The following is a 9301-nucleotide window of genomic DNA, read 5'->3' on the forward strand; positions in this document are numbered from 1 at the left end:
TCATTACACAAACCTAAATTAAAACTGAAGGATATATATACATATATACTGTATATATAATACTAAAATACACACACTAAAATGTCTAAAATATTAAATGCAGATATAAATAATTAAATAATTTAAAAAATAATATAAATAATTAATTAATTAAAACTAAAACTATTAAAATAATATTAATTACTAATGAAAAGCTAAAATAAAAGAATTATTCGATGAAAAACAAAGCAAATTAAAATTCTAAATATTGCTTTAGAAATTAACTGAAATAAATAGCTAAAGTTTATGTTCAAGCCCTAAAATTAACACTAAAGTTTAAACAAATTAAAGCTAATATTTGAAAAAAATACTAACAAAAATTGAAAAAGCAAAACAAAGTTACAAAAATTTTAACTTAAAATTAAAAATGAAAGTGTAAAAATAAAGCTAAATCAATATTTTGAATAATATATGCTGAAATACAAACACACACACAAACAAATACATAAATAGGTTACGGATCACTATAAGATATCATTAATTTTCACAGATTTATGAAAAATTCTAATTTTGTGTTCCACAGATGAATAAATAAAATGTGTAAAATAGCATAAAAACTAAAAACTAAATCTAAAACGTATCACTACATACAACCATGTACATAGTTTTAAAAACAGTGTTGCTGCTTGTGGATCTGCTATAACCCCTAACAGGACGAGAGCTCGACAGAGGGTTTGTGACACACTGACCTGGTTGTAGAGCTAGTCTCTGGCCAAATCTTCCATTCTCAAAAGCGCACATTAAAACCGGTCTGATTAATTGACCTTGTTTGTCCATTACGCATAGCCTGAAGAGACCCAGACATGGTGTACAGATCTGTAATGCCACTTTAAATATGAGACATGATCAATCTGAAGACTTCAGGCTATAATTCAGGGAAAATCCTGAGCGTTTAAAAGACACCCAAAGGCTCTTAAATTGCATCCATACAAAAATGTGTCTTGTGAATGTTACAGGGTTTACCAGCCTTATAGACATATATAAAACAAAAGACTATTGGAGTGCGTACAACTAAATAAATATGCTCCGGGAATATACAGCATTTTCAGACCTGCTGTGTTCACTCAGGTGATCCCTATGAGGTAAAACCTGATGAGCAATTCACACATTTGCACTGATATTGAAAAACACTTCTCACAGACGACCCGAGAGACTTTGGAAAATTCATGTCCTTGATGTCTCAGCAACTAGAAAATGTTGATACACTCCCACTGAACGGGATGCAAGATGCATGCTCTAGTTTGTCTGTCAAGTTCCTCTCACTCCTCCACTGGGACAGGATTTGACAGCGCCTCAAACATTGTGACAAGTGAATGAGATTGTAGTCACAAACATTCCGGATACGTTTTACAGAATGGATGGGAAATTGCTTCACTTCATTCAGCAATCATCAGACTCAACCTCATTTCCACAGATGCTGATTCACTGATCTTATGATAATGATTCTATATGGAGAACATGTAGGTTATTAATATGGTAAAAGGTTGGGTTTTGAATAACTGAAGACCCTGAATACAATTTCAAGGCTAAAACATATAGCGTTATGAAACTTGACTTGGCTAGCAGATCACACACAGATTAAAAAATTATTTACAAACCAATAACATTGGAACTTTACTTGCAGTTTATAAAGTTTTAAATACAGATAATTGTCTTACACAAATGCAACAATTCACTTCAGAAGGCCTTTATTAACCCCCCGGAGCCGAGTGGAGCATTTTTTATGATGGATGGATGTACTTTTTTGTGCTTCAAAATCTCGACCCCAATTCACTGCCATTAGAAAGCATGGAAGAGTCAGGACATTTTTTTTAATATATAATTTCAATTGTATTTGTCTGAAAGAAGAAAGTCATATACACCTAGGATGGCTTGACAGTGAATAAATCATGGGGTAATTTTAATTTTTGGGTGGATTATCCTTTTAAAGACTGGACCACATTTTATAAGTAATCAGTGCAGAAATTTAGATTTTTAGTTTTTAAAATATAATATAATATAATCATTTTAGAAACCATATATTGTTTTATAAAATAGCATTTATACATTTAAATATATATATATATAATTATAACATTATGCATTATAACATTATTTATTATGCATTATAAATAATTTTAATGCACCATATAAACAGGCTTAAAGCATTACATACAATGTGTTTTTATATAATTAATATTCTTCTGTTAATCTTAATAGTCTACTCTGCATTCACAAAAATCAGAGACCCTCCCCTTAAAACGTATGTTTCTGCCAGGTAAACACAGCAATCGGTCTCTTTTGATTAGATCTCCTGAAACGGATCTTAACAGCAGGTGTAAACCAGGCTCTAGAGCGTCTGTGACACATACATCTGTATTCTGCTTTACAGATGCTGGTAAAGAAGTGCAGGTACATGAGAGATCATTGGAGTGCTGTTACAGAGTAAATATTCGCATGCAGTTTGCTGAATAAAAGGATGCATTTTTTGAACCATACTGATTGCCAAGAAAGCCATCTGGCAAACAGCGACACTGTCTTTTCCAGGATGCCCGGAATGTTTAGGAAGAGCGAGGGATATGCAGACAGACAAAGACCAAGGCTGAAACCTATTGAGAGAGAAAGAGATGACGACAGACAGTGGGAGAGAGGAATAGAGCGAGAGCATGACAGCTAACTTGAGCTGAAAAGGTGTGCTGGAGGGTGGGATATAGTGTGAAAAGATGTGAAAAAATAGATAATTATGGATAGACAGAGACAGGAAGTGTTAAATGGAGGTGGTGAGAAAAAAGGAGTGAGAGTCACAGAGCTATCACACCTCCTGCACATGAAGCACCTTCAGTTCAGCTCCATTCAGAAAAGCCCCAAAAAGCCTCAATTAAACTGCAGACCTTAAACAGCACAGAATGAGAGAGAGAGGTTGTTATGGAGTGATGATGTGGGAGCTGCTGGCGCAGACAAAGAAGCTCAGAGTAAACAAGCTGCCCTCATCTTAAAGCTAAGCTACACGCTCACATTTATACACATTTCATTTTGAAAGGAACTAAAAGGGTATGTTCACCCAAAACTGAAGATTCTTTCATCATCTACTCTCTCATATGTTGGTTTAAATCGTTCCTTTCTTCCAAGGAACACACACAAAAAATGTTCATGCTGCTCTTTTCCATATAGTGACCCATGCCTGTCATGCTCCAAAAACACCATAAAAGCACACCATATGACCTAGATCATCTAAAGTTGTATGACAGCTTTGTGTGAGAATCAAAACACAATTTAAGCTAAGTTTAGTATAATCTGCTACAGCTTTTCTTATTCTTATTATGTATGTTTTTTTAGTTTTTTTTTTCTTGAGAGGTGTTTTTGTGTCACAGGTTAGGGACAGGGTGGAGACAGCTGCAGGCAAGAGCAACATGGGGAATAATATCAGCACATTAACAACACAAGTGATGGATGATGTCATCCAGTCTCAATATAAAGTGATTAAAACAGGCTATCAGTCACACACACAGGATAGGACTGGACGTTAAATGACACAACTTGGCAAAGGTGCATAATATGAGTGTGCACGTGTGAATCCCATGGGCTCCAAACTCATCAAGGAGACATGGTTGTTTATTTGCAGGAAAATCATGTGACACAATGGAAAGTTACTAGGAAAAATAATATTCTAGAAGACAATCAAATAACTACACAAAAAAAATTCTAATTTACAAGAATACAACAACCTAAACATAGTTTCCACCAAAATTTCATAGTCTCTTAAAGAGATATAACAAAACTAGAACCTTCTTGTCATTCCAAACCTGTATTACCTTGTTCAGACTGTCAGCCCAAATCTGATTTTTGTGCAAATACGATATTTAAATTGCAAATTGGTTTTGAGTTACATTCGTATGTGGTTTGCAATCCTATTCAAATTGCATTCCTGGAAATTCATTTCAGTCTGACCGGACGCATCATTTTTTACATTGTCACCATGTAAAACGTTAACACTTCAGACATTTTTGAAGAAAACATGCCAGATATCTTTGCAGAAACAAACTTGTGTTGTTGCAAAGTGCAAGTCAAGCGGAAAAAGACAATATACTGCTGATATATGCACCTCTTTGAGTTTTAAAACCAACAGAGATGGCAGAACGGAATAAAGTCACACATTCCAACTTCCTGCGTTTCTGTTGCTGCCTCATAAAACGAAATATAATCCAGCGTGATGGCAACATGTTGTAAGACAACATCAGAATTGCAAACAGTGTTACGATACACTGTGTGGACAGTCAGTTATTCAAATCAGATTCCATCCGGATATGAACAAAATCGGATTTGGGCTGACAGTCTGAACAAGGCTTATGACTTTCTTTCTTCTATTGAACACTAAAGTAGATATTTTGAAGAATGTTGGCAATCAAACAGTCTGGAATACAATGGAATATAAATACAATACAATATAAACACAATGGAAGTCAATTAACCATCCAAAGTTACGAATTAAACTTATGCGCAAATTGGAATATTGCATAAAACATTTAAGAAAAAAGCACCGTTTCCATCCAGTGAGTTGAAGAGAACTAAATCATCACTTCCTGATTAACTTGCGCTAAATATCATGAAGAAAAATTCAATTTGGAACAGTAGGAGAAGGCACTGTAGTGTATATAATAATTTTTGTATACAATAAATTACGAGCTTCAGAGCATGCGGACAAAACGCAGTCATGTTATCTTTTTTCAGAGCCTGCTGTTTGGGAACACAGTTCTGGGAGTTAATTATAACAAATCACTTTGAAGAGACTTTGCTCAAGAAATTTAAAATGACAAAACTAGCATTTCAGATGCTGTGCCATGAGATCAGTCCATTGGTTGGTCCAGTTATGCTGTCCCATTGCATTCACATGTCTTTTTTGATGCGAATTAATGTATTTATTCGGTAAAAGTGTTTTCATCGTAGTTTATGCACGTTTTCTTACCGGATAAGAAATGTATCCAACTTAGTTGAGCGCATACATTTTTTATGTGATTTCCAAAATATAGGTGGATGGAAACATAGCTAATGGGAACCAAAACTGTTTGTTTACCAACATTTTTCAAAATATCTTCTTTTGTGTTTGGGTTTCAACTTTCATTTTTGGGTGAACTGTCCCTTTAAGAGAATTCTTCCAGTGTATAAATGAGATCCTGTATTAATTATGGTTTTACTGTACAAAAAAATAACTGTATAGTATTTTGGTGGAACTCTGGTGGTTACCATGGTAACATTTATTAAGGGTTATTGTCAGAAAGCTTGAGTAGGAAACAATGAATGCCTTGAGCTGAATATTATTATCATGGAGGATGTTGGGGATAATATCAGACAATGAGATTACACAGTAACACGGTCATTATGAAAATAGTTCTTTGGAAACTACAAGTCTAGTTCCATTGCCATGACAACCCTTTCTCACAGACTGCTCTTTCTGAGAACTCTTTCTTCAGTGTGTGTGTGTGTGTGTGTGTGTGTGTGTGTGTATGTTACCTGTTCACTGATTGGCCAGAACTCAGTCCCTGGATATGGTGGCTGGGATAGAAACGGTGCAAAACGTTTATTAAACGGAAACGGTGATGCGTTGAACACCCTGTTCTGATGACGCAAGTGGTGCAACTATAGCTCTTTTTGAAGAATTTTCGGAGCCTGGTGAAATCGGTGTAAATACGTGTTTAGGACACCGAGGCTCCTGCTGGTCACTTGTATTTTTTTTTCTTAAAGTAAAAACAACTTAAAATACGGCGTGTGATTTTTGCTCATAAAGGTAAGAGTAATATATCATTTGGAACTGTAAAGGGTCTACTTTTATTTGTGTGCACTCACAATATCAACATTGTGCTTTTATAAAATAGGAAAGCAGAGAATGCGCTTTCTGCCGGTCTTGAACAAGAGCGCTTCAATGATGAACCGAAACTCGGCAACTCGAAACTGGCTCACAGATATAATATATCTACAGAAAGCTTTAAAATACTACTTTAAAACGAAATAATGAAAAGCAAAGCAAAAACTCTTCATTAGCCTATGTAATCTGTTAAGATGCATATATTTCTCTCTGCGCGTCCAATGAGGAGATGGCGAGTAATTTTTCCCCGTCACCGTCTAAAATATAAAAATAAGGGAAAGCCTAAAACAGGCCCGATTATAATTTGCGTTTTATTTTATAATTGTATTCAATTCAATAATAAAAAAAAAGTATGTAATATTTGTCCTTGAAATTGAAAGGATTTGCTGCGATGCAATTTTGTCTGACTGATAGGCCTATGTGAATTATTTATTGGCCTATCTTTTTAATCCATGCAGCAAATGCTTTAAAACAGCTTTAAAATTACTTTATTGCATTCCAGATGCTTTTAAAGAACTGTTCACTCTACATTTTAAGAGTTTTTAAGCTTGAATGTAAAACATTATTATGAATTCATTGTAGCCTTATTCCAATTTGTAAAATAGCTAATTGATGTCTAACACAATCTCATGAAAGTGCGTAGGCTATAGCACGATTTTCTGTTTCTATTTGGCGCAATATTTATACGCAGAAATTGACTACCCCCACCCCCACAGCACCCCCTACATAAAACACCTTCCCGCGCCCCTGCAATACAATAGCAAAATATATAAATATGTATAGTATTTTTATGTTACATTAATTAGTGTCTAGCACACCTTCCTAAGGAAAAGATATGGACCAGAAGACATTGCAATTACTACATATTTAGACAGACTTAAAGAAGTTCCAGATCTATACTTGTGCTCTTATTATTTCAGTTATTTTGCCTTTAATCTAAATAAACATGTGCAAACAATATACTTGCTCTTGTAAATTTATTTTGATGTTAATTACATTTACTTACAAATTCATCATCATCATGTTGATATGCTATGTTACTATAAAACTCTTACGACAAACATGTCTTCTAATATCTTTGAGCTGCAGCGGACACATATTAAATAACTTGACTTGGACCCATTGTGCGATCTGTCTCTTTAATACCGCTTGGTTTATATACACGTTGCTGCTGATTGGGCTGACATTTTTGACACACTTACCAAAAAAGAGAAAACGTATCTGAAATACCATTGCAACACACGCAAATCTCTTAGCTCATCCAAATACAATCTCCAGCACATTCAGTTATCAGACATGACTGTAACTTCAAATGGGACTGGCTTCTATGGTCAGATGAAACTAAAAACTGAGCTTTTAGCAGCAAACACTCAAGATGGGTGAGGTGACCTGAAGAAAAGAAGCAGCGTCATGAAGCTGGGAATCTAAAGGGTCTGAACAAATATATGTAAAGAACAAAAGGTTCTTTACATATATACAGTATATATATATATATATATATATGTGTGTGTGTGTGTGTGTGTGTGTGTGTGTGTGTATATATATACATATTTATAAATTGAATATATATATATATATATATATATTATTTAATTTCCATTTAATTTGTTGAAGTATTCAAATAACTCAAATTAAATATAAATATATATAAATTATTTATATAGTATGCCATGTATAGACATGTATAAGTAGATATATTGGAGAACATAAAACTTCCATGACAATAATATCTACATTTGGCAATGATAGCCATTTTATAAGATTCGTATATTACTTTTTCATATGTATAGATAGAACCGTATGGACTTCATAGTGTTAATCTTGACAATATTTTAAGGATATCTCATAATATATTTCATATTATACTGTCCCTGACAAACAAAGGCAAAAGACATTAGATTATCCGACCAGTTTGAAACCAAATCTGATACTGTGTGAAATAACACTCAGTCATTTGCCTCTTATCTGTGTTTAGTGTTTGGTAAAGCATCATCTCCAGAGCAAAAGGCTGAGTATGGCAGCAGACCGGCAGACTGAGAGCAATATTCTGAGACAAAGATGAAGTATGCAGGACTGAGGAGACCGACGCGGCTGCATGGAGCGCTCAATCTGTCTCAGACAAACATGGCAGATGACAGTGACAACTCACCCACAACAAATACTCATAAACAGCACCGCAGAGCAAAAATGTGTGGACTAATAAGCTTTTTCATTATTCTTGTTCAGAATCAACGGGAAATATGAACATACACTTCTTTAAAATGACCAGGGGAGAGGCAGAGATTGAAAGAGAGAGGGTGAAGGACACATAGATAGAGAGAAAAAAGAGAACGGATAAAAGAATCAGAAAGTCACTTAGCAGAAAGTCAGGTCTGTTCATCACGCAGCCCTCATAGAAAGAGGATAAACACCGTTTGGGGCGGGAGATTGAATTAGGGGTGAGAGAGGAAGGAATTGAGATTCCAAAATCAAATTACTATACCCTAAAAAAGAATTTATCCACAGGAACAGTGAGTGGGACAGGGAGGCTTATTCTCGCTTGGGTGGAGAGCTGCTGGGCCAACAATGGCAGATCATTTCCAAATCCTGACCTGCAGTATCAAGCCCTGCTGAGTCTACCCACAACGCCACTCTCTTCAAATGACATACCAAAGACACCACGCACAGACTGCTAAAAAAAAGCACAGCTCATGAACCACACAAAAGAACCACTTAGCCTTCTGTATTTAAGAAGTACACATATTACTGCATACTTTATCAAACAATGGCTCAAGATATGGCTACTTAGCATGGTTAGCTTGCTGAAGTTTAGCCCATGGTCCTACAGTACACCATCTTTCTCCATTGATGGCCATTACAAGGTAACCATAATTTTAAAAAAAATAAAAAATAAACACCTTTTTGCTAGCATAATGCTGATAGATGGATCTTTTTATGTTTAAAAATAATCAAAGTCCTTCTACATTCACCTTTAAAGACAATATAAAAACAATACTACCATTCTTATTCTTAACAAGCCCCTAAAATCATAAATGTTTAGGTTTAATTTAGGTTACAGCTCATGGTCTGACTGTTATATGTGACACGATTTGGCAAGCTGTGCTGACAGGCCGTGGGTGAGGAGTGGCATATGGCTGTTAGGAAATGCAATTCTGGCCGTATGTCCCTCATTTAATGCCTCAAAAATCAAAAATACATATCTCCGTAAGTCGTGATTCCACACAAAACTTTTTTGCTGAATCTGACCAGATTGGCAGCACTGATAATAAGCAAGAAATTGGTGCAAAATCTAGGAGCTTTGGACATCTTTACACTCACTGCAGTGCCTGAATCAACAATGTTTACTTTTTCTAGCCCAATTAGTTTGAGTAATAAACAGCATATGTATATTAATATACAGCATATGTAAATGCAGCATAAGGT

This window comes from Barbus barbus (assembly GCF_936440315.1).
Source record: "Barbus barbus genome assembly, chromosome: 45".
Classification (NCBI taxonomy): Eukaryota; Metazoa; Chordata; class Actinopteri; order Cypriniformes; family Cyprinidae; genus Barbus; species Barbus barbus.